The 27,477-nt window shown below is 36.2% G+C and overlaps 3 long non-coding RNA genes across 5 annotated transcripts in view; 2 read left to right on the forward strand and 1 right to left on the reverse strand.

Annotated features, from left to right (window-relative positions):
* LOC102556510 (uncharacterized) overlaps positions 1–27,477 on the reverse strand; it is a 95,267-nt gene that overhangs the window by 52,564 nt on the left and 15,226 nt on the right. The window contains exons 4-5 of one of the 2 annotated variants that reach the window (XR_001838519.3): positions 13,367–13,619; positions 9,468–9,575 (exon numbers count right to left, since the gene is read on the reverse strand). The exons of the other annotated variant lie outside the window; for it this stretch is intronic. This is a non-coding gene — a long non-coding RNA (uncharacterized LOC102556510). Of the gene's footprint in view, positions 1–9,467; positions 9,576–13,366; positions 13,620–27,477 lie in introns of those variants that run through there. 2 annotated transcript variants of the gene reach the window in all.
* LOC120103594 (uncharacterized) lies at positions 246–14,869 on the forward strand. Of its 2 annotated transcripts, XR_005506150.2 has the most exons (5): positions 246–510; positions 1,974–2,213; positions 7,578–7,817; positions 8,151–8,340; positions 13,407–14,869. It is a non-coding gene; the product is annotated as an uncharacterized LOC120103594 (long non-coding RNA). The 2 variants fall into 2 exon arrangements; XR_005506151.2 differs by lacking the exon at positions 7,578–7,817.
* On the forward strand, positions 18,173–22,467 carry LOC134479457 (uncharacterized). Its single transcript, XR_010052765.1, has 3 exons — positions 18,173–18,493; positions 19,369–19,509; positions 22,356–22,467. It is a non-coding gene; the product is annotated as an uncharacterized LOC134479457 (long non-coding RNA).

Genomic DNA, 27,477 nt, shown 5'->3' on the forward strand with positions numbered 1-27,477 from the left:
TTAAATATAACAAGAATTCTGAAAATAAATATATAAAATATGTGTATAGGCTATATGAAAATACTAAAGTATTTACCTAAGAGCCTGAGATATCTGTGGATACATTGGTATGCCATATGCCACATGGTTAAGGTCCTAGGACTACGGAATTCCAAGGGGCAACTGCATATTTATTTGTAGGGCGCCCTCCAGTGGTGAAAAACGGTCCTGCGCATGCGCAGGTTTTGCACCTGGTGTCAGTTGGCGGTTAATATGCTAATGCAGGGCAGTACCATGCTAGTGAGGTGATTCGTTCTCTGCCAATCCCTGGAGGACAAGTAGTGGGGTGACAGTGGGGTAATAGTGGGGTGCCCCGTGCCCCGCCAATCCCTGAAGGATTATTAGCATACTGTTGTGTATATAAGGCGAGCGACTTTACCGCTCGTAGTCCCCGTATCAGTAATGAAGGTGTCCTGCAATAAAGGCTGTTGACAAGGATCCGATGGTGTTGCATCTTCCTTGCCGGCCAAGGTGGGCGTGACATTGATTTATAAGTTTGTTAAAGTCTATAGTTTAGAGTAATGTAAAAGGTAACACCAGACATTTAATTACTTCCCCACTCTGCTTTCCCCCAGGACTGGTCTCAGAGTTGGAGCTGTTCATTGTCCCTGTATTTTGTTGAAATAGCTTGTCTAAGAAGCTGTATATTTTCACTATATCTTGTCCATATAGCTATGTGAAATGAATTCTGCCAATACTAACATCCATCTCAGTAAACAGAATAATTTATTAACCTCATTTAAACTGCCATAACTTCCAAGAAAATCATAGAAACAACACATTCTATTTCAGATGTTAGACCCCAAGGTGGCAGGACAATTAGAAATATCATGAAACAAAATTGAAGTGTTTATTATTATTATTATTATTATTATTATTATTATTATTATTGTTGTTGTTGTTGTTGTTGTTATTATCTGGTTATTTTATTTATTTATATTTCAAATGTTATCCCCCTTCCTGGTCTCCCTTCCACAAATTTCCCCATTTCATCCCCTCTCTCCTTTGCATCTAAGAGGGTACTCCCTCACCCACCCTCCCTCTTGCCTCACCCCTCTAAGCATCTCCCTATTCTGGGGCATCAAGACTCCACAGGACTAAGGGATTGTCCTCCCATTCATGCCAGATAAGGCAATACTCTGATAAATCTGAAGCTAGAGCCATGTGGTCCCTCCATTTTTATTCTTTAGTTGGTGGTTTAGTCCCTAGGAAGTCCAGGGGGGACTGGTTAGTTAATATTGTTGTTCTTCCTATGAGGTTTCCATCCCCTTCAGCTCCTTCAGTCTTTCCTGTAACTCTTCCATTGGGTTCCCTGATCCTGGGGACCCAAATAAAGTCTTTTTTGTAAAGAAAAACAAGGCTTATTTTCAGACATTCATTATGTCTGTCTACAAAAGACATCTTCTCAGATTTGGTCTTTCATTTAATTTTAATTTATACTTGGATAAGTTGTATGGGATGAGATTGTTAGCAGTAATTTAATAAGAAGATTGTGTGAATGTATCTACTGTTTCAAAAAGAAAAAAAAAAAACACCGAATGAAAAATGATCCCATACTATCATGGTATACATTCTTTGGAAAGCAGTGACTCTAGTTAATTAAATATATTTTTCGTAATTGCTATTTAGTTAATGACTGTGAGTTAAATAAGACACTGTCATGAGATATACTATGTTACATGCTCATTATTTAAAACATGTGTTTAAAGGAGGATCAATTATAAAGCAAGCTTTTTAAACTTAATCTGCCATAAATAGATCCATAGTAACTACATGTATACTCTTAACACATGATACTAATTTCAGTAATTTATATTCTACAGCTAAGTGGAAAAAATTTTTAAAAAACCTGAAATACTGTGTTTATATTTCAAATGCTATTGTATACTCTCAAGTTTATTTCATTTAATTCTCAATTTAATACTCCATAACAGGACAATTCTCCTGGTTGCCACATTTGAAGAGAAACAATAATTCATCAAAGTAACTTCTGGAAAGAATGCCAAGTAGCATCGTGCAATCCAGCGCAGTATTCTTTGAAGGATTATCCAACCTGATCCTTTCTAATTTACATTAAACTGAAACTGTTGATATAAATAATCGTGAGCACAGATCTTTAAAAAGCAATGTCATCAGAACTGCGCTTTGATTTACATTCATCCAGTAACTGACAGGTAGCTGTGTTACTTCCTGTTAATCTCCTTGTAGCACTAAACTTTATCACAAAATTACCTATAAAAAGAGCGATATAAACTATAGCAAATCAGTCCTTTAAGCCTTGGGAAGTTTTACTATAATATTCAGTAATTTTTTATGATATAGTATGTAATATAATCAGGTGAGACCCACCCTTACTTGCTTTCTTCCGCTATTCTCTAACCATATTTCCATTCTGCTATCATCTTGGTTTATGCCTCTTCTATGAAGATGATTAAATGGGAATGCACCAGCTGTTTATAACATGTGCTAAATCATAAGTACAAGACCCTTGTCTTATGTGCCCCTATAATTCAAATTTAGCAGGTGCTAAATAAGTTTCAGTTCACTAAATCATTAAGGGAAAGATCGATCCTTCTGACTTGGTATTAACGTGGCTCACATGTAAACTGGTTTTGTCTAAAACTTTTACCATCTATTAAATAGCATAGTTCAGTTTGTAAACTTCAGCTTCATTTCTCCAGAAAACATTTACTTCACAAATCACATAGATGTATCATTTTTGTCCATTAAAATTCTGTGGTTCTTCTCATTTGACTTCTACATATTTCTGGTTACAATATATCCTGCATGTTCTGATTTGATCCCCACATGTTTGGGAATGAGACATATGCAGTTCACTTAGGGCAGTTTGTCTTTGGTATTGTTAATTTAAATAATCTAAAAATGATTCAGTGTCTTTTTGCAAGTGAAGTTAGTCTTATAAATGACGTCCATTGCTTCAGTAGAAACCATTATAGTAGAGAAATACAGTCTTTATTATTTAGCTTAGGACTAAAAGTTTTGTTTTTACTTTATTCTGCTTAGTTCTATTTTAAATTCTTTCTTTATAGAAAGGGGAGTCTGTTCAAGACAGGGTTCCTTTGTGTAGCCCTGGCTATTCTTAGACTCACTCTGTAGACCAGGCTGTCCTCCAACTCAGAGATCTACCTCTCTCTGCTTCCTGAGTGCTGGGATTAAAGACATGCACCACCACTGCATGTCATAACATTATCAATGCATGATTTCAAAATCAGTTTTCTCTCTTATAGAAAGTATGCTTTTTCATACAATATATTAGGATTATAATTCCCCTCCTTCCACTCCTTCATATTCCTTTCTCCCTCCCCTCCACTATGGGTCAACTCCCTTTTGTATCATTAGAAATTAACAACCTTCCAAGAGACAATTACCACACATAACAGAATAATAAAAACTTGAAAAACATTATCATAACACACTTGGGCAGGGCAACCCAAGAGGTGAAAAGAGTTCTGAGAGCATGCACAAGAGTCAGAGACCCCCTTGTTTTATTGTAAGGAGTCCCATAAAAAAGGCTAAGCTAATAGCTATAATAGGTAAGGAAATTCCCTGGGGCACATGTGTATAATCCCTCTGCTTGCTGCTTCATTCTCTAGTAACTCATATGTCTCTTGTCTAGTTAATTCAGAAAGCCCTGGGATCCATTATCTCTTCTAGTTCTCCAATATTTCCACCCACAACAGGGATCAAAAGTTTTTAAATGATTCAATAATTTGAAAGTGAAATAGTTACAATAAGAAAAATCATAATTAATTAAGAAAGTTTTACCCACTATCATTTGAACTACAGACAGAGCATGCTATAATAACATCACATTTAAATTATTCTTGTTCCTGTAATTATTGAGAATATAAATACTAATATAAAAGTTTGGTCTATATCATCATTGCATTATCAGTCTAAGAAATTTACTTCATCAATTGATCTCTAAATTCTCTCCATAATATTAGTTTGAGTTTATGGACTTTCCATCTCTCTTTCTTCTTAAAAGATTATGTAAGTTCAGCAAATGATTTTTGTCACCTAAGCACGTCACGTCAGGATTTTTACCATAATGCCAGTTTACATCATTTTGATTTGTATGTTTTGGGTTGTGTTTTGGATTTGTTGTTGTGTTGTTGTTGTTGTTACTTTTAGTTCCACTGAACTTAATTATAGTCATCTTATTTTGGTATGACTTCTCACATGACTTATACTGTTATATTGTTTTTTGTTTGCTTGTTTGTTGGTTGTTTTTTTTCCAAACCTTAGTTCTTTTCTTTGTTTTAAATCTTATCTTTCAGCCACGAAATGATAGCCAACACAATTACTAACTTTTCATTTAAATAACTTCTCCAACTATGTCCATTAAATTTTTTCTTATATGCTGGCATATTAAGAAACAGATGACTTGAGATTAATCATCAGGTTCATATGTTTTAGAGGAATTTCCTGAGGACATGAGCTTTGACAGAATGCTTTGTTTCTCTTTGCTCCTTACACTCATTAATTCTAATCATTTGGAAGTGTCTGTTTTTATTGCAACCCTATTAAGAACATAGTATTCATATTGAGAATTACACTGAGAATTAGTATTGAGAATTGTCTGGAAATAAAACTAAAACAAAAGTATGTTGTGTAGGATTGGCATTTATTACAGCTAAAATCTCTATTTATGAGGCATGAAAAATAGTTAATTTGCTCATATAAAGCTTTAGTCAAAGGAAGATTTTATTCAAAATAAAATTTTATCACCCATTTTCTTGAGCCTTGTAGCTTTTCTCAAAGGACAATTTTCTCTTTTAACATTTGCAGCTAATGGTACTGTAGAAAAAAAAAATAATGTATTTCCCTTAGCCTTCCCCTAATCATCGCTGATGCTCCTGTAACCAAAGGCAATTAATAAGAGGAAGCATTTCTTTTCACTGGAATTTAACATAACACAGGAACACTTCAAGGAGCCAGAGAACATTTTGTATTTCATGCCCTAGAATGATAAAAACAGACAGTCCCAGACAGTCCTGATTAAGAATAAAAGAACAAACAAGATATAGTTGAACACTAGTAAACATAGAGACTCCAGGATACTCACAAGACTTTCCTATCAAGATGTCGTGTGGCTCTCAAAGTAAAGCTGTTATTGCATGAAGGAATTAGAAGGAATGATGGACACAATTGGAAGATTATGTTAAATAATTTTATTTTTCTTTGCTAGCAAACAGAAAGAAGGAAAATTTAGAGCCAGGTTAGTTTCATGTTGTGAGTCCTATACATTTTCATAAATATTCCTCTATCCCTGATACATTTTTAGTGTAAATTAAAGGGAGAGAAAAACCCTCAAGATGTTTTCTTTTAACTTGTGTCTTTAAATGTAAACAATGAACTTGTTTTTTGACACTTTAATATACATGACACATATATATATAATTTTCTCATTATTCTCACCTCCAACTATTTCCTAATTAAGTCCTTTAACTCTTGTTTAAGTTGTATATACTATGTAGCTCCTTGAGCATGTGAATGATGAACAGTTTAGCTACAAGTTCAGTAATAAACCAGAGTAACAGAAGTCTGCATCAGCTTTTACCTGGTTATTTAACTTACAGATGTTTCTAACGTTTCTATAGATATGATCTTAAACGGTTCAATTGATTTCATTAGTATAAACCCCATAAATACTTGACACATGTCCTAGTGTGAAACAAATAGTGAAGTCCAATTTAACATTTATTCTTATAGTTTTAATCCAAGCTCCAGAAAATATAGTTAAGAACAAAAACATTACAGGGATTCAGGTTCATTACTGGATTTGATTGATTTGGAGGTCTTAATCAATCTTGAAGAGACTTACAATTTTGTCCTTCAAATATAAATGAGTTGTAACTGTAAATATCTAGAGCAACATTGTTAAGTCATGTACACTATATCCTGCAGTTACCTTGATTGCCAATAAAGCCTTCTTCCAAGGAGACTGCTCTCCTTAATGGCGTGCATGATTTTCTAATAACCGCCAACTATTAGGTTACGTTCTTTGGCTTACATTTTCATGGTTTCTGTTCTTTAATATATAAATTTTCCCATTCAAGCACTGTAAAATATACAAATATAGAGTTAAGAAAGCAAGGGTTTATAACATGCAAAGGAGTTTGGTTAGTAAACAAGATGTAGTCTGCTCAGGCCATTGAAATTTGAACTGCTCTGCACCACACCCAGGTGTATACAGAACTGAAGAAATCCCTCAGTACGTATGTAGAGGTTTAAATGAACATCGTGTTTATTACTCTACTATTAGCAGGAGCTAGAAGAATGAGTCAAACATCCATCAACAAGAGAGTGGGGAAAATGTAGTCAGAATACATAATAAATTTTTATTCTATTACATATAAGAAAATAACTTTCCCATTGAAGGACAGCAGAGGAAATGAAGCATATTCTTCTTAAACAAAATAAGTCAGGCTCAAAACTACTACATTGTTATAATATATGCATGTGTGCAACCTGAAGCTAGAAAGGAGATTATTTGGAATACAAAGAGAATGAGTTGGCATGACGAAGAAGAATGTAGAATTGTTTTTGGTGATGCATATGATATGTATATGGCATACATTTGAGAAATATCATAATGAATCCCACTCTTTTATATACTTCATTTTTTAAATTAAATGCAGAGAACATGCTGATGATTTCTAACATCTTTAGGGAGTGGCTCTTCTAACTGAAAGCTCAGTTGTTCTGAGATGCCTATCAGTATTCTTACTTTATATATCCCCTTCCCCCTGCTTATTTTCTACTTCATGTTTTAATCTAGTCAAATTTTGTGTTTCCATCTGACCTTTACAAATGCATGCGGAAATATAAGAGTACACGTTATGCTTAATTGAACAGCAGATTGTTTAAAAAAAATGATCAGTTTCAATTCTATCAAGCTATTTGGGTTAAAGTCTCCAAGTCTGACTGGGGATAAAGAACTGAGGAAAGCTAAAACTTAATGGTTTTCTTTGATTTATAACTTTCCTTTATTTCCAAAATAACCTTCATAGAAAAGGAAATTACAAGCTTGTATAGAAAGACACTCGACTATTTCCACTGGATTGCTTGGTTTCAGCCCAGCAGTAAAATTGGAGCTTTTCAATCTATTAGAAAAAAAAATAATAATGGCTAGAACCTGAGCAGTTATACAAAACAGAAATTGGCTTGGCCCAGTCACTCAAATCCTGTTGCTTTTATTGGATATGGTTTCTCTCTCAGTAAGTGCTTTTTGAGTCGCTGAGGCTGGAACCATAGCTACAGACCCTTGGTTTAGAAAACAGTCACACAGAGGTACTGCCAGGGCTGTAAGCCTAAAAGGGAATTCTGAGGAGGAATGTCTGGGTACCTAACAGTGAGACTGTTTATATAAAAAACCCTGGGCTCCCTGCATTATACTCTTAGTGTTGAAAGCTTTTCTCTCTCAGAAATCTCTTCTATTCTGAGCCCTCATACAGGTTTTTTTCCCCTGAATTCTTTTGGTTCTTAGCTTTTGTTCTTGTTTTTGTTTGTAGACAACAAATATCACTGGAACAGAAGAGAGAGAAACCAAGAATCATAAGCCCCTTTTCCAGCATATTCTAGTTAGCTTCTCGGTGAACTAGTTTCAGAAGTAACCAGCCCTGGAACCAGCCTTGACAATTCAGAAAATGATCATTTTGAATTATTCATGGCACAGTCACCCTTGACATTCTGAACACTGTATTTGAGAATAGGAGAACGGAACAAGAGATGGTAATGGTCATTATTATGAGGTAATAACTGCCGTTCAGATGGTTAGGAGCACCCAGAAGGAGCAATCAAGGATAAAATGGGGCTGCTTTACATTTGAAAGATTCCCATACAAATGTCTTTGAGAAATATAACTACTTTAGGTAGTATTTATTTTCCATCCCTTTCCATTTATTGGATATTGTAGAGGATATTTTTTTTGATCATGTTCTATTTCAGGCACACCTTTGGTACACTCACAGATGTATTTTGGAAGCTGTATGTAGAGCAAGGGATATGTAAATCAATTAACTTGTAATTGTCCTTCATGCAGATGCATGAATGTCTTTTTCCCCCTGCATCTGCTTTATTCACAGAGTTTCAAATAAAAAAGAAAAAATGAGACAGGACCTTTGGGTGAAGGGAAGAAGGAATTGTAGCAAGTTACCAACAACTCAGCAAGTTACTGAGGACATCTGGACTGAGCAGTGTCCACAGCTCTTACTGGATTGTGTCATATATAATTTTAATGACTGTGGCTTACATTAAGCACCTACATGATCTCTTGTAAGTTTCAATGACTCCCAGCAACTTACTCATATCCAAATTGAAGCAGAAAGTGATTTTGGTTATATGTCAGATTGCATCAAACATAACATACAATGGTGTTAGAGACGTGTGCTGGCCATTCTGGTCAATTTGACTACATCTGGGATTAACTAAATCTCAAGAGACTATATACACCTGTGAGATGTTTTTCTTGATTAAATCATTTGAAGTGGAAGAACCACTTTTAATCTAGAATTTCGGAGGCAAGGAGACTCACCTTTAGACAGGATCAGACCTTCTTATTGCAGCCTACGTGTTGCACACTGATAAAGGAAGCTTGCTTTCTTTGTCCTCTTGTCCTCCCTCTCCCTGGAAGGTCAATATTCCTCACTGGCATTAGAGAACTACTTCTTCAGGACTTGAGGGTATACTAAAGACCAGGTGATATGTATCCTAATTTCTGTTGTTAGACAGCAATTGGGTCATGGTGGGATTCCTTCAGTTCTGTTCCTCTACAAAACCCTGACCTGGTCACATGTAGAAAGCTTCATAGGTAATGATCAAATAGGGATCCTCAACCAAATCTCCTATCTTTCCACTACTGTCAAGTAACTTAAAAACCTTAGATTCCTTAAGAGCGTTCTGGCAATTTCTTAATACAGTTCTTTATTTTATTTTTACACTCAGGGTTTTATTCTGCTCCCAGTCCACCCTATTGTTCCACATCCCATACCTCCTCCCAGTCCCCCCATCTCCACTAGGATGTCCCCAACCCACACACCTCACCAGATATCTAAATCCCCTGGGGCCTCCAATCTCTTCAGGGTTAGATTCATTTTTCTCTGACTCAACCCAGATCCTCTGCTATATATGTGCTGGGGGACTCATATCAGCTGGTGTATCCTGCCTGATCATTTAAAGCATTTAAAGGACAGATTAAAATAATCAATATGACCAAAGAAATTACAATGAAAAGGAAACTACATACTGAACAGGGTATATGTATATGTTTATGACTAAAATTCTGCTGGTTGAGAGAGTGTTTGTCTCCTACACATGAAAGCCCAAGTTTGGTGCCTAAGAGCCCACAGTCTGGGGATAGTATGGCAAATCTAGATTCCTAATACACAAAAGCAGAAAGCAGGTAGGTTCAACGTTCAAAATTGTTTTCAGGTAGACAATGAGTTTGAAGCCAGCTTTGTCAAACAATTAAAAAGAAGAAGAAGGGGAAGGATGATGATGATGAGGAGGGCCTGGAGGAGGGAAAGGAGGAGAAATGAATGAAAATGTTAGAGCTCACATTTGTTACTGTACATATTATGAAATAACTTATGGCTTTCCGCCATGACTTTGATTACTTTAATAACTCTGGCTACAAAAAAAATAAATAAATAAAAGATTTGGGCAAATTTCACAATTCAACATAACTAAATAAATACATATAATTTTCTATTATTAAAATTCATTTCCATTTAATTATGTTTGTAGCATTTGTTGGAACATTAAGATTTGGATTTGAACCAATTTTAACTGTTACAACTCATTTCCTTGAATGTTTGTTGAGGTGAGTTTCAGGTCTTACAGCAAAAGATAAAAGCTTATGGGACAAAGCCATAGAAAAATCTTAATGAGAAAAATAGAGAATTTGAGTATGAAAAATAATGTTAAGGACTTAAGAGACCATTAGGAAATAGACCTAAATCATAACTGTTCATTTTTGAAAACTGTACAGAAGTACTTATAAATCCATTGTGATAGTTTCTTTCTCTACATAATTCAAAATAATAGGCTTATAATATCAAAAATAAATGAAAATGACCACTTCCTTTGAAAAAGGGAGAGCAATTATGTGCTATTCATCTAGAGACTGGGAGCCAGACACATCAACTTGGCTATCTGATTACTCAAATCAGAAAGACTCGACATATGTAAGTAACATCATCTTCCAGAGACCTTATCTCCTATTCTTTTTTCCTCATAATTTACAAGCTACATTTTCTCTCTTTCTGGTTTTCAAATATATGAAAATCCTTCTCATTTATAGTCTTTCCAGTACTTGGCCATCTGCTTCAATAATTGTGATACAACTTTTAAGACATTTTGATATTTAGACATCCGATTGAGTACAATGTTTAGGAATATATTGACTCTTAATTAATTAAGTTAAATAATTTTATTTATCTATTTCTGTTTCACATTCTATGTCTTTAAATGTTAAATCAATATTTTAAGAGTAATTAATTGTTTTATATGAAAAATTTAAGTTCCATATAGGCAGAGCATTTTTCTCTCCCTGTAGTGTATTTCTAATATATATCAGAGAATATGAGATATTTAGTAACAAATATTTAAATAACAGAAAAATATCGTATTGAGATTCATTTCTCTACCTTGTTAGATTATCAAATCCTTGAGGAGAGTTCATGATTATGTTCAATATTAGTTCTTGATACTTTTATTTAAATAACCCTCTCCCTTATACTATTTTCTCAAACTGATTAAGGGTCCTAAACAATATTACATTTTTTGTGCCATAGCCAACTGTCAAGTCACTTACATTTTAAAACAAAAGCATTGTTATGAATGTGTGTTTTATCTTTTTTCTAATAGACTATTTTAATGTTTCAAAAGATTTGAACCAAGGAACTCTTACAATTGTGATGTTTGGACAGAGACAATTATTGTAGTATAGAAATGGACAGGACCCAGATGTACAGAGAGAGCTATCAGTAATAGGATCCTGATATTATAGTTTGAACACAAGAGTGGAAAGAACTTTGCAAATAGGTCTCCAGTTTCGCTAAATTTCTTTTCTTTTCTTTTCTTTTTTTTTTTTTTTGGTTCTTTTTTTTCAGAGCTGGGGACCGAACCCAGGGCCTTGCACTTCCTAGGCAAGCGCTCTACCACTGAGCTAAATCCCCAAGCCCCCAAATGAATGTGTCACAGAATTATCAGGGAATGACTAAATCCACCCAGCTCTTTTTTTTCCTTTTTCTTTTTTTCGGAGCTGGGGACTGAACCCAGGGCCTTACGCTTGCTAGGCAAGCGCTCTACCACTGAGCTCAATCCCCAACCCTAAATTTCTTTATCAGAGGCTGGTATTGGTCCCTGCGCACTTCTTTTAAAAGCAAAACCAAAAGTGTTGGTTTACTTTTCTTCACAGGTCATTAGTCAGAAAAGATCTATAATCCACATGTTTGCTGCAAGCATCTTTTACTCTGATTCGCTCCTTTATGTCTCTGGATTATAATAGTGACTTTTCAATCATAAATGCATCACTTATACAGTCCACAGAACAACCTTAACAATAAGACTGAGCATATTTTCTTTCTGCTTTCAATAGGTCAATGGCTGTCTAGGACAGATAAATATTTTCATCAGTCTTCAGCAGAATGCATGTTGTTTTTGCCAATCTGAACTCATGTTTCATGAGTTTATAAACTTCCACTCTTTAATAAAGCTTTGCACTTGGAAAATTAATTTTAAATCAAAACTATGCATTTCTTCTCTGAACACATTTTTGGTATTTGTCAATTATTTAATAGCAGATTTTGATGTCATTGCAAATTTTTGTAGATGATGATGAGCAACTTTGCACAAGTTTCAAATAAGTTTCCATACAATGTTATATTTGAAATATAGAAAGTGCATTCCATGTAATTTATGGAATTAATTATTGTATGTTCGTAAGTAATTGTTCATGAATAAATTATGGAAGTAGAATACGTACATACATATATATGTAAATGTATGTATGGTATGTATATGTGTGTAAACACAAATAGGTGTTTATACCAGCTAGGTCATGTTTGGATTATCTGTGCCTGAACAGTTCAAGCCGCCTTAAAAGTAGGTGGATACACTCGATTTTGAAATATTTAGTTGATAACAGATTCTATTCCTTGTACCTGTGTACTATACAAAATTCTAGGTAGTGCAGTTCACATAAAACAGTGGAGACAAAATTCACTGCAATGAAGTTGCAATCAAGTCCTAGATGAAAAACAATGACACTATAAATACTTGATCCATAGTACTCCGTGTGAGAGTCCTGAGTCTAAATATACTGTATTTGACGAGCCAGGCCATCTTTCTAGGCTCTAATATCTATCACCTTTCTGCCTATAACTTTTCTGATGCTTTCAGTTATTTGTTCTTCAAAGCTTCGTTTTATTTTTCTGCTTATTTTTCTTCATACACAGAAATGCATGAACTCACCAAATAAAAACTATTATTACACATGTATTCAGTAAGTTTTACATGTGTCTTTTTTTAATGTAACAAAGATTCATTATTTCATAAAATAAATAAGATCTAGAGTTTGAATAATGGGGAGTCCAGAGAAGCATCTTATAGGTGTTTGCCTTGCTCAGCTCTATTCCTCTAGGTTGCAAGGTGACTGGTGGAGCATTAGGCATTATAACATGTTATGACCAGATAAGACCGAAAGACAGCTGAAGAGACAGCTGGGGTTTGAAGCACTGGCTGCTCTTACAGAGATCCTGAGTTCAATTCCCAGCAACGACATAGTGGCTCACAGTCATTTGTAATGGGATCTGGTGCCCTCTTTTAGCAGAGAGACATGCTTCCATGAAGACACATTCATACGTTTAAAATATACATAAAAGAATAAAAGAAAATGGAAGATAGCAGGACATCACTTTCTTTTGACTCTTTACAAAGAGAAGAAACGGTTGGGATCTTTCTTTACGTGAGCATGTCCTACAGACACGACTTGTTACAGGATAACTATTTAACATCACCAACCAACCAACAAAAACACTTCTAAGGGAAATGCAGGGGTGGAGGGGGCGCTCTTCAGAAATCAGAGTTCTGCAAGCCAAAAGGGGGTATGCTACCAACATTGTTTGAAGAAGTCTTTATCTCCACAGTTAAAGGACTTTCCCTCCTCCTTTCTTTAGTTTACTCTACTGAGGGATCTTTCTCAGTCAGAGTCAAATCAGAAAGAAATAACCTCCAACTGCCAGCAGAGGAACCTGTGGATATACATTAAAAACACCATGGTAATGAGAAAAACGTTTACCAACACGCTCAGGTCATTCATATGCCTACTTCTCCTTCAGGTTACAGCTGCTACGGATATCATCCATCGTGATTCCTGCTATAGCAACCATGACCATTGAAAAGCTGTCTGTGCACATTAGAGATAATTGAAAGTTTCTCCGACAGTGGCACTTTGACGCTGGGTGTCCTTCTTAATTTTAATTATTGAATATCCTTTTTAAGAGTCTGGAAGTCAATCCATTCATCATTTCTCAGGTGCCTGAATCGTATACCTTTAAGAAATAAAGGAAATGAGCTTTAGTTTGACATTACATAGTAGAGATGTCAGTGGAGACATCTTACTCTGAATTGAATGTAAAGATTGCATGCCTAAATTCTATTTTGATTTTCTTCCTCCCATTGTCAATTTTCATATAGACAGAGTTAGACTGTGGGAAGCTTTCGAAGTAGAATTAAAATTGTTTAAGTTAATCTGATTTCTATTGATTATTTATTTATATTTTAAGTGTTATTCCTCTTCCAGGTTTCCTCTCTGTAAACCCTCTATCCTATAACCCCTCCCCCTGCATCTATGCGGATCCTTTGGTACCCACTTACCCACACACTCCCGTTTCATGGCCCTTAGCATCTCCCTGTGCTGTGTCATCAAGCCTCCACAGAACCAACAGCCTCCCCTCCCATTGATGTCAGAAAAGGCATCATCTGCTTCATCTAAGGCTGGAGGCATAGGTAGGTCTCTTTGTATGTAGACTTTGGTTGGTGGTTTAGTCCCTGGGAGGACTAGGAGTTCTGGGAGGTCTGGGAGATCTGGCTGATTGATATTGTTGTTCTTCCTATGAGGCTGTGAATCTCTTCAGCTCCTGCAGTCCTTCTCCTAAGTCTTCCATTAGGGTCCCCATGCTCGGTCTGATGGTTGGCTTCAAGTACCTGAATCTGCATTTATCAGGCTCTGGCAAAGCCTCTCGGGACACAGCTATACCAGGCTCATGTCAGCAAGTGTTTCTTGGTATCAGCAATCTTGTCTAGGTTTGGTGTCTGCAGATGGGATGGATCCCTAGGTGGGGCATTCTCTGGATGGCCTTTCATTAAGCCTCATCTCCAAGTTATACCACTTCTGAGCATTTACCCAAAAGATGTTCTACATATAACCAGGACACATGCTCCACTGTGTTCATAGACTTATTTATAATAGGCAGAAGCTGAAAAGAACTCTGATATCCCTCTACAGAGGAATAGATGAAGTGCGGTACATTTATACAATGGATTACTACTCAGCTATTAAAAATCAATGACATCATGAAATTCACAGGCAAATGGGTGGAACTAGAAAATATCCTGAGTGAGATAACATAGTCACAAATGAACAAACATGGTATGTACTCACTGAAAAGTGGACATTAGGCAAAATGCTCAGAATACTCTTCATACAACTTATAGACCATATGAAGCTCAAGAAGAAGGAAGACCAAAGTGTGGATGTTTCAGTCCTACTTAGAAGGGGAACAAAATAATCACGTAGGTAGAGGTAAAGATAGAGGGAGGGAGGGAGCTGGGAGGGAGAGAGGAGGGGAAGGGAAAAGTGGGGCAGGATCAGATATGAGAGGAGATGAGAGAATTAGACACAGTCAGAAAACTGAATAGAGGTGTGCAGCAGTGGGGGATTGGGAAATGGGGTAACCACTAGAAAGTCCTAGATGCCAGGAAAGCAAGAGACTCACAGGACCCAATAGGGATGACATTAGCTGAAATACCCAACGAAGGTGAGAGAAAATCTATAGAGACCATATTCAGAAGTTAGACATGGTCCCCTCTTGGGGGATGTGGTTACTCACATATCTCAAAATATTATTCCAGAATTTTGCCTGATTGTTTAAATTTAAAGTAAAAAAATAATCTATGACTTTTGAAACCTTAAGTTAAATATAAACAATTTAGGAACTCAATAATTTGAATTTTAAAAATACATTTTTCTGTGACAAGTTTCTTTCATTTTCTATCTAAAGCCCTACATAAATTTATTTAAATAAACAAAGGTCTGTATAATCTCTGCTACATATCTAAATGCAAAACTGACCCCGGTGAACATGTTGGTTGTAGGAAATTCTGATCTGAGTGTGTTAGTGTAACTGTTGCATTGTTATTTCAACAGTTATATCCACACAATCCCCAAATGGGTTAATAATTCCAGATCTCACTTTAAGTGTCTACTTTCTGTGGCCATCCATGATAATTTGACTGAATTTTTCAGCTGAAGGGAGTTAGTCACAAAGGGATGAACCTAGTTAAGGGAGATGGTGTTGACTCAACTTGGATCTAAGGAAATGAGGAATGGCTGCTCCTTATTCTCAAAAGTGTATAGGAGCGCTTGCCTAGGAAGCACAAGGCCCTGGGTTCGGTCCCCAGCTCCAAAAAAAAAAGAACTAAAAAAAAGTGTATAGGAAGGGTCATCATGGAAACGTAGTAAACATACATAAAGAAGAATCTTGCCTTCTTGCGCTGTGGTCTTTGGAATAGGAAAACACTCAGTTTGCTTCCAGTGATATTTGGAACAGGGCCAGGATTCTAAACACAACATCGTTCTTTTCATTGACTTTCTGGGCAGAGAGGGAACACTCCCTCAGGAACAGCTGGCCTATTGCCTTTGGATAAGAATAAGAAAATATTGAAACTGGTTTCTAGGCAAGGATGGAGAATATTAAAGCCAGTAAATCTTTCTTGGTCAGTAGGAGGTTTCATAAGGTGCTGATTCTATAGTATGCTGATTATTTAATAATTTTCCATGAGTCATCTAGATAAATAGATCTATTTTCAAACACATCCACATTGCCGAATCACTCAAATATTTAATACAGATAATAATATGTGTATACTTCTGATGAAGAAAGAACTTCTAGACTTGGGCAACATAGCTCATGCATTTCTTGCTGAGTTAATTGGAAATCTCAAGGGCATTGATATCATACATCAAGATTTTGTTCACTTCACACACAAAAATGTTATCAGTAACATTTCTCAGAATGGTTTCAATATGTTAAATAACTAGGAAGACCATCTGTCAAAGATATTATATTTATCAACCATCACTTTGTATGTATTGTGGTTGTAAACCAGTAGACATGCTAATATGGATGGGAAAACCTCACAAAGCTCACAAGGCCTCCACCTAGACAAAGAACTATAGGACTGGACTAAGGAAAGCTGAAAATTGGGAGAAGTTTTCTTCCCCAGGGAAGAGCACAACAAGTGGTTATAAAATATGAAATAATCACCCTTGAAAATAAAATATATGAAGAAAGGAAAAGAGAGAGATGTATATGTGTGATTATAACATTATGCACACTGAGCAGAATATATGTATTTAATAGTATATATATATATATGTGTGTGTGTGTGTGTGTGTGTGTGTGTGTGTGTGTGTGTGCGTGTGTGTGTGCGTAACAAAAATTAAATAGAGGCCAAGGATTTTAAAACAGCAAAGGTGGGATTATACCGAAGCGTCTAGAAAGGGAATGTGAAATGGAAATAATGATGCAATTATAATCACAAAAATTAAAATACATATTTAAAAAATGTTTAAATTTTATAAATATATTTAATTTTTAAATGTGCATGCATGTGCATAATATGTTAATTGCTTTTACCTCATCTTAATCATTCCCTTTGACAAATAATATTGCTTGGTTTTTGTGTGAAAGTAAATATGCTATTCTTCATTGATGTTATATTAGTCTCCTGTGGATAATACACTTTCCACTATATAAAAGAGTGCTTCATGGGACATCAGAAATAACAACGAAAGTTCCTATTCCAGACATTTCAGTTCAAGAAATAAAAACATAAAACCAAAGTGGTTTGTGAGCTCCTGCTGTCTCAGTGAGAACCAGAGCCAAGGACTTCACTTCTACTCACATTTAAGTTTATGATTTTCAGTGAGAAGGTGGGGAGTGATAATATTTCTGTAATAGATTCTTTACTTTACTCTGATACAAATATACGGACACTCAAGGCTGTCTTATACCTAGAAAACAAAATCGTATTTACAAAAACTCTGATAATATTATTTAAATTTCAACATATTGTTCATGAGTAGATTAAGGTAATCTTTATAACCAGTATAATACTCTTGATATAAATTAGTATAAAACAGATACATTTGCTTAGTTGTAATATAAGCACGAGTGGTATTTGCAATACTCAAGATAATGAGTAATAATTATAAAGCCATAGATTTGATTGCTATATTTGCAAATGTTACAAGGTATGTTGCATTCTGTACTATTTTCTCAGTGTACAATATCCTCCACATAAATCTGTATTTGAACTCTGGGTCTTTATATAGTAGGGCTATTTTGGGAAATTGTAGAAGCCCAAGGAGATAAAGCCAAGTAAGAGGAAGTCAGTCATTGGAAAAGGTGGGTCATATGAGTTCTTGACTACCATTACTTTTTCTCTGGGTTCAGTGCTTTCTGGACTACTATGATCTAAGCAAGCATGCTCTGATTCCCACTGCAAGTTATGGGTATCCATTACCGCTAAGGTACTTTTCTCAGTACAGAGGATCAGGAAACCAAACAGAAATATGTAGCAGTAGTGGATGGTGAACTGAGGGTGCCCACTTGAACTCCCAGATGCCAGGGAAGTAAGAGGTTCTCAGGACCGAATGGGTATGACATTAGCTGAAATATCCAACAAAGGGAAAATAAAGCCTGTAGAGACCATCTCCAGTAGTTTGACATGGCCTCCATTTGAGGAATGCGGCCATGCATTCATCTCAAAAATGTTAACCAAGAATTGTTACTATCTAAAAGAAATGTGGAGACAAAAATGGAGCAGAGACTGAAGGAAAGGTCATCTAGAGACTGTCCCACCTAGGGATCCATCACATATACAGATATCAAACCTAGGTACTATTGTTGATGCCAAGAATTGCTTGCTGACAGGAGCCTGGTATAGCTGTCCCCTGAGAGATTCTGCAAGTACCTGAGCCCACAGACCCCAACGGAAGAGACAGGAGAAGGACTGAAGGAGTGGAAGGGGATTAAAACTCCATAGGAAGAAAAACAGTAACAACTAACTGGACCACCCAGAGCTCCCAGAGACTAAACCACCAACCAAAGGGTACACATGGAGCAACTCATGGTTCCAGGTACATATATAACAGAGGATTTCCTTATCTGGCATCAATGGGAGGGAGGCCCTTGGTCCTGTGGAGGCTTGATATCCCAGCATAAGGGGATGCTATAATGGCAAGGAAGGAACCGGGGGCAGAGTGGGGAGAGGACTCTCATAGAGGCAAAGGGGATGGGGGAAAGGGATTGAGGGTTTGCTGAGGGGAACCAGGTTGAGGAATATGATTTGCAGTGTACATAAATAAAATAACCAACAAAGAAAAAAAACGAAAAAAACAAAACCAACCAACCAGCCAACAAACAAACAAAAACCGTGAACTAAAATAATGCATTTTGTTCCAGCAATGAGAAAAGTAAATTATACACTATGTTAAAAATATTTTGTCTTTTTTTATTAATTTTTTTTATTAACTTAAGTATTTCTTATTTACATTTCGAGTGTTATTCCCTTTCCCATTTTCTGGGCCAACATCCTCCTAACCCTTCCCACTCCCCTTCTTTATGGGTGTTCCCCTTCCCATCCTCCCCCCATTGCCGCCCTCCCCCCAACAATCTAGTTCACTGGGGGTTCAGTCTTAGCAGGACCCAGGGCTTCCCCTTCCACTGGTGCTCTTACTAGGATATTCATTGCTACCTATGAGGTCAGAGTCCAGGGTCAGTCCATGTATAGTCTTTGGGTAGTGGCTTGGTCCCTGGAAGCTTTGGTTGCTGGACATTGTTGTTCATAAGGGGTCTCGAACCCCTTCGGTGAGGAGGGATGGGGCAAGATGTATATGGATGGGAAACCGGGAAAGGGATTAACATTTAAATGTAAATAAAACATATCCAATAAAAATAAAATAAATTAAAGTTATACTTAAAAAAATTTTGTCATCAATCATTCTTGTAACAGAATTTTCTTGAAGGTAACTGGAGTGGATAGTAGCAGGAATTACCAGCCAACAAGAATAAAAAGCACCTACTTATAAATGATTATACTATGTCCGACTTTGTTCGAAGTATTTTCCATGTCAAGTGGACCTGAAATTCTTAGGTAGGTGAGAAGAGAACAATGATCTCAGGATTATACAAAATGATGAACACAGATGATATGGCTTCATAGTACATAATTTAAAGTAAGAAACAATGGAATACGTATACCTAGATCACCTTTAAATTTCTATATATTCTGTCTAATAATTTGTATATACGGAAAATTACTTAAAAGGAAGGCTAGTTGGCAAAATATTAATACGGAAACAAAAAACACACTGGTTTGGGAGTTAAAAAAAGCATTGATGTTAGTGTTCTCACATATTAGTGATGAGAATTCTGGCAAGATAAGGCTCTTCAGAACCAGTATCTACAAGTTGGTGTGATACCATTTGCTTCTAAGGTTGCTAAAAATGATCTTAAGAAATGTCATCATAGTACACTGTCATAACTGGTTTGTGTAATATCCTCAGCAATGTTCAGGGCAAAACTAGAAACATCTTGAATTGTAGGCTATTTTAAAACATCCACTGTGATTTAATCTACCTCTCTGATAATTATGAAGTTAATGAGCACTTTCATGATTTTAAAGTGTTATTAAAATAAAATTGAAACAATTTCTAATACAATGTAACATAACTTTATATTATAAAATGCCACTGAGAATTTGAATTAAATTAAGTAATGAATAATTTTTCCTTAACCAGTTTTTCTCCTTGCCATTAAATAAGTCATTCAATTTAATTCAGATTCTTTTGCGTGACTTAATGCTAAGTGCATATCTAATATCTAATGAATTTCAAACTGGTGACATGGTTATAACACAGAACTTGTTTCACCCTATATAAATTCCTTCTATGTTGGTGACTGAAAGTTGTTTTCTTTATGGTGCATTTCCCATTTACAGGAAACACATGTGATTTTCAAGATTATCTAATCAGCCACGAGCTCATTTATGCTTGCAAACCAGGTTTTGAATCCAGATATGTGCACGGAGATATGGGCACATCTACCCATCATTTGTGCAGTCATAATTTCCCATGATGAGTCTCACTTATCATCCACAATGTGTCATGTGACTCATTAACTTAATATAGACCTGGCCTCACCATTGAGTTAGCACAGTGATTTATAATCTGTCATTAGCCAAATGTCTGACAGTGATACTAAAAATTCATGTAAAGGCATTAGTATGAGTTCACAACTGGGTGATTTCCTTAATGCTCAATCACCAGAAACCAAAAGCTGTCCTGAATATGTCTTCAGTTGTGATTCTGTGGATATTCTGAGGGCAAGCTTTGGTGCCGAACTTTTACAAGTCCTGTGGTGACAGCTATTCTGATGTACTTCTTCCTGAAAATAGTAATTATCATTTTTATAAATACAGGAACTTGGCGAAGGGTCTCACATTGTATCTACAGAGTCAAATGACATCAATTATTGGCATCAATAAATGTGTGTGTGCATGTACATCTATGAATGCTCTGGCAGAAAGATATGGCTATGCATAATACTTGCATATGCCCATGGAGAAGTAATGATAATATCACATTTTGTAAGTCTAGTCTCCTTAGCATACTACTGGTTCTAGTGACCTATGTGACAGACTTATATTGCTTATTTTGATGAGATTTACTGTAAGGATATGTATGGCAAAACAGTTACATTGATTATGTAGGAATGAGTAGAGACAATTTGACTTTCTTGAGGTTTATGTCTTCATTTGAAAATTGTACAGAAACAATAGACTTTATTGGAAGAAAAACCTACAGAATTTGAAAATCATATGTAAGCTTTCAGACTAGAAAGTAACCAAAACAAAGTACTTACATATTAATGTGGAGAAAGGGAGACAATTGTAGGAAAGCAATAGAAACACTTTGCAGACTAAAGGAAGATACATATTAACCAAAAGGTTTTTGTTTTTCTGCAGCTTTAACACACTTGGTAACAGGGTAGTTACCTTTAGTGGTGATTTCTGGGAGTTTTCTAGACTCTGTGGACAAGAACATTTCTTGTCCCCAAGTAAAGGCTTAAAATGTGAGCTACTGTCAGACTTAACAGTGGGAAATCTACAGGGCCCTCAGAAAATCTTTGCTAGATATAAGATCTTTGGAGATTAGGGGAAAGAAAACTCCCAGAAGTATCTATCGCAGACAGGGAGTTCTTCACAAATATGACAAAGTAGAAAGCAATTGGGGAATAGCATAAAAGCCTTCTGTCTGGAAGGAAGATAGAACGGCAAAATGGTTTATTTTGATCAAGAGGTAAGAAGGAGCCTAGAGTCCACACCATCCCACTGGGACAATGTGATGCTCGGAGGGTTTTTGTGATCGTGACTGTTGCTATCTGATCTCACTTGTTAGTCAATACTTGTATAACCATGTACTGGTGTGGCAATGGGAATTTGGGATTTCCTTATTTAGGTAAGGGGAATGAATAGTAGTAAGGACAGTTTGAAAAAAATTTTGGATCTCGATGTTCTTTGTTAAGGATGTGGGTGGAACAGGGTCTGGTGATTGACGTTTTTAATGCATGTATGGGGAAGATCATGAAAGATGGGCTGCTGTGGGTGTCAGGCCAGACAGAGCTATATAAGATACAGACCAGCTTGACTTACATGCTGAGACACTGTCTTAAAAAGTGAAGAGGGGAAAAAGTGTGATTAGTGCGTGAGAGGTTCTTATCCTAAGATAAAAATCCAGGGTACCATATAATAATGGTTTGCCCATCTTTTATATGAAAGGTCAATTACATGGTATCTTAAATATAAGTAAAATGATGATTGCAGGGTGATTATGTTAAGTAGGAAGCCAAGTAATAGTAAATGATAAATTTGATAAACTTAAAACTTTACAGGATGATTTACAGTTAAAAGCTAAATTGAAGATGTTTAATTATTTTCAGGTTGGCCTGGGCTTTCTAATGATACCATGTTAATGGACTCCCAAGAGATTAGATGCAAGATACTAAAGACATGATTTTCCAAATAAAACTATGAAGCTGCATCAATCCTTCACATGAAGTCACCGTTCCTCTTTTGAATGTATTTTTTTTATTATTAACTTGAGTATTTCTTATATACATTTCGAGTGTTATTCCCTTTCCCGGTTTCCGGGCAAACATCCCCCTCCCCCCTCCCCTTCTTTATGGGTGTTCCCCTCCCCATCCTCCCCCCCTTGCCGCCCTCCCCCCAACAATCTAGTTCACTGGGGGTTCAGTCTTAGCAGGACCCAGGGCTTCCCCTTCCACTGGTGCTCTTACTAGGATATTCATTGCTACCTATGAGGTCAGAGTCCAGGGTCAGTCCATGTATAGTCTTTAGGTAGTGGCTTAGTCCCTGGAAGCTCTGGTTGCTTGGCATTGTTGTACATATGGGGTCTCGAGCCCCTTCAAGCTCTTCCAGTTCTTTCTCTGATTCCTTCAACGGGGGTCCTATTCTCGATTCAGTGGTTTGCTGTTTTAATCTTTGCCTCTCTATTCCCTGCCAAGGGTATTCTTGTTCCCCTTTTAAAGAAGGAGTGAAGCATTGAATGTATTTAATCAAGAAATTAACACTAGATAATTGGACAAAATATCACGCTAGATTTGTACCTCAGTATCTGAAGTCTTGCTTAACATCAGCTTTCACTCATGAAGGCTTTGGTAACTTCAGCGTGCGCGCGCGCGCGCGCGCACACACACACACACACACACACACACACACACACACACACACACACACACCCCAAATAAGGAACATGATGAAAACTCCAAGTCCTACATTTCATAATACTCAGTTTCATATTTCTTCCTGACTTCTTAATTCAAAGAAATCTTCATCTGGGTCCCAAAGAACGAGAGCAGGGAATATCCCAAAAGCTGTTGCCTACAGGAGCCTAGCATAACTAGCCTCCAGAGGCTCGACCCAGCAGCTGACTGAAACAGATGCATACACATATACAACCATTAGATGAGGTCCAGGACACTTTTGGGAGAATTGGGGGAAGGACTAACAGTCCTAAAGGGGTTGAGAACCCCACAGGAAGACCAACAGGACCTCTGGAAGCTCTCAGACACATACATGGGCAACCAAAGAGCATACACGGCCTGGACGGAGATCCCTGGCACATATGTAGCAGATGTGCAGATCAGTCTACATGGGTGCCTTGTGCATTGGTAGAGGGTGAGCCTAATTTGGAAGAGACATGATGTGCTAGGGTGAGGAGATACCCAGGGGAAGGCCTAACCTCTAAGAGGAAAAAGGGACAGAGATGGGGGGAGGAAATCTAGAAGGAAGATCAGTGTCTAGGATGTTCATTAATTAATTAAAAAAAAGAAAAAACAATCTAAGATCCATCTTATAATAAATTCCAATCCAAACCAATAAATCTTCATCTAAGAGCTGAACTCATTAGTACCTTCTGTTGATGTTTATATTAACCTAACCACATGTAATTTTACTATTCTGCTTCATCTGAAGTCACTTCTGATCTGTCCTCTTCTTCCTCCATCTCTGCTGAAAGATCTTAATGCCTCCTAATCTGTGGTAATGAGATCACAGCTTCCTTATTACTTCCTTTGGTGGCTTCATGGAAACAGAATAACTTCTGTATCTATAAGTGAACACTGGCTTTTATTCTGTAAATATACTTTTGTGTAGAGTTGAACTCTGGGAATAATTTTACTCCAAATATTCTCATATTCTCTCTCTTTGTCTCTGTCTCTCTGTCTCTCTGTCTCTGTCTCTGTCTCTCTCTCTTGTGTGTGTGAGTGTGTGTGTGTGAGTGTGTGTGTGTGTGTGTGTGTGTGTGTGTGTTTTGAAAGCTATTTCGTGACATGTTGGATGAAAGCTACAGAAATTTAATCTGATTCTCTCTTTAGGATCTTCTTTGAAGACCTGTAGCAATCCATAAAAATAAGGATGTAGCCTTTACAGAAAGTAGCAACCTACAAGATATTACAGTCTCATTGTCCTGGAGCTCCAAATGTGGAAACTCATGAGCCCAGACACTGGAGAAAATGAACAGAAATATAAACACTCAATTTCTCAAATATTTTGTTCTAAAATACTTAATAATCCCCAGTTATCCCAGAGAATGTAAGGACTAAAAGCCCTTAACTAGTGAATTACCTAATTACTAAAAGTTTATGCCATTTCATAAGTGTAAATGGAAATATATTGATAATGCTTAAAACTATTGATCCTTTTCCTACCTAAAAGAAAAAAAAACTACATGGAGAATCTATCAGGAAGATTTGTTATTTTTATTTTATGCAATTCTACATATTTTACTGAAAAATAAAATCTACCTAAAAACTAACCTGACAGATATTAAAACAAAGAATGGACATACAAGTAACACTAATATTGAATTTTAATGTCAGGCTTTATATATATATAGTTGTGATTCAGGTAAATAATACGTGGATTGATTTCCTGGACAGCATATTGTATGTGGAATGAGGTGAGAAATATGAGTTCAAATATATTGACTCACCCAACTTTATGAAGTTGTTCAGCAAGTTTATTTTTCATGCCACACAAAATTTGAGCTTCCCCTTAACCCTATGAATTATTACCATCTGGTTTCCATTATAGAAAAGGCATTGATTTCAGGCTTAGTGATGTCTTGTGTAATACATATAATATATGTTTTTACAACATATATGTCCAATTTAATGTAAACAAGAAAAATACTTAGCCCAAAGTCATATTTGAAAAAAGAAATTGGCAGCCTTCCCCTGATCATTAGAGCATAAAAGAGTAAATTAGTTTAACAGCTGACAAGTAAGTGACATGGGCTTAGTGTAATCAATGGGTCAGATATATTTTTTTCAATATTTATAAATAAAATCACACTACATCACTAGAAACTAGCCAGTATATTACAACATGCAGAAATACCAGTCCTTGTACAAGAGTTGCTTTTCCCATTTTTGATCACTGTTATTTAATTTGTCAAGTTAAAGATATTCCTGAAGCCTCTCTACTTTGGCCCCCCGTAAACACACCACCCAGGCTGGTTTTAACACAATTGAACATCTCTTGCAAGCATTACAGGCACACCACCTTATTTCTAACCACACATATTTGTTTTTCTGCCCAGTCTTATTATATTGGGGGAGAGGGGAGAAATTATCCTTCTACTGACATTCATATGCTAGAATATATGGATTATAGTCTTGTGGTTTATTTATTCAGGATTAAGAATCTGACCTTACTGGCCTCACGCCTTTTTAAAAGGAAGATAAAGAAAAAATGTAAGCATTTGTTCACAGAATGTGAATTTTGGACCTGCTAGGAAATTATATATGAGAAGTCAAGACCGGACTCTTCCCCTGTAGGTAGAATATGTTACTGTCTGTCCTTGACACTTTCTCTAGTATCTGGCTTTGAATCTTAGAGTAATTAAAATAAAGACTTTTAGAATTTTCTGGCAATCATAATATGCCATATGGATGTATAAAAAGAAATACAATAAGGCTTCAGGGTAATTAAACTTAGGATTTCCCTCTTGAATATAGATACTTTAAAAAATGAAGCTGGGAATAAGTGAGAGCTGCATAGGATTCTTCTCAACTCTCCCTGTCCACCTCAGGTCATTTCCTATAAGGAGCTCATGAGCTTGTTCCTCATAAGACAAAACATGTCAAGAATCCTCACACAATTTTCCTTTTTCAGGTAATTGAAACTAGCCTCCTATCAATTTTCTTACAAAAAGTAAATTTTACATAAAAATCACTGTGGAGGCCTAAAATTCTGAATTAAATAAAGTTGAAAATTCCCATTGTAGAAGATATGCTAAAAGTTAGAAACTTAATAGTTACGTGACAGGGCAGATAGCATGACGGCAAAGGCAGTGTTCACCAGAGGAGGTTTTTCCATTGCGCTCTGGATGTGCTGACCCTGAGGTTTCCCCCGGAATAGGAAACTCAACTTCATAACTTGTGGTAATGAGGGCTGTGCTCTCCCATGAAGTTAAAACAACATTTATAAACTTTAACAGTTTTAGCAAGACAGTAAAATTCATTAAAGTAAATGTTTAGTATTAAATGTGGACCTATAAGCAGTATCCATAGCATAAAATTAATAAGATTTATTTCGATGAACTATCTTTAAACAAATAAATCTCATCAAAATGTCAAATTACTTACATTGTTGTTTGTCTTTTGTAATAATCCTTTAGTAATGTCATGAGCCCAGAGACAATTTTACCAAAATTTTCTCTAGTGTAGAATACCCAGCTATCAGTCGCTTTCACTCAAATCTAGCAACATCTCTGAAAGTGAACTTCAATCGAAACAATTTCTAATTTAAAAAAAATCCAACTACTGTTTTATATCATGCAAAAATTACATGGCTTGATCATAACGCACACAAACAGTATAGCACACATGTGTTATTCTTAACTAAGTCAATCTATTGCACGCTCCTCATAGGGAGTAGAATGTCATTGGACTGTTGTCTTAGCGTAAGGTGATGGATTTTCAGAAAAAAAAACAAACGAGCTGATTTAAACTACAGCCTTTAAAGACTGAAAAGTAACATCACCGTCGTGTGTTCGTTTACCATCTGCCATGAAATTACATCCATCTAGTTCAGGGGGGAAAAAAGCCAGCAGAGATAAATCTAAGCTCACTATAAAGAGTTTGTGTTTACGGCAGTGCCCAGCATGCTGGTATTGCTTAATAAATGTCAGATCTGATGGATAATATTCATTTAGATGTTACATGCTTGCTTTTATATTTCCCACTGCAAAGCTTTGAATTATGGGCAGTGCCATTAAATGTCTTTATTCTAATTTAATTTCACAATACCTAATTATGGAGGCTTACAATATTTAGTTTAAGTGTCTTAGGACTAAAGAATCATTGCTATTTGTGCTTTCTATTCAATTGCACACACGCCAGCAAACACTCATTGCAAACTCTCAGGAGCAGGCAAGAAGATGCATGTGGTTCAGGACTTACAACTCCCATCCTCAATAACATCTCAAACTAATGGAAGAAATATATACAGATGTAATTAACTATAAACCCATGTATC

This window comes from Rattus norvegicus, chromosome 6, assembly GCF_036323735.1.
Source record: "Rattus norvegicus strain BN/NHsdMcwi chromosome 6, GRCr8, whole genome shotgun sequence".
Taxonomy (NCBI): Eukaryota; Metazoa; Chordata; class Mammalia; order Rodentia; family Muridae; genus Rattus; species Rattus norvegicus.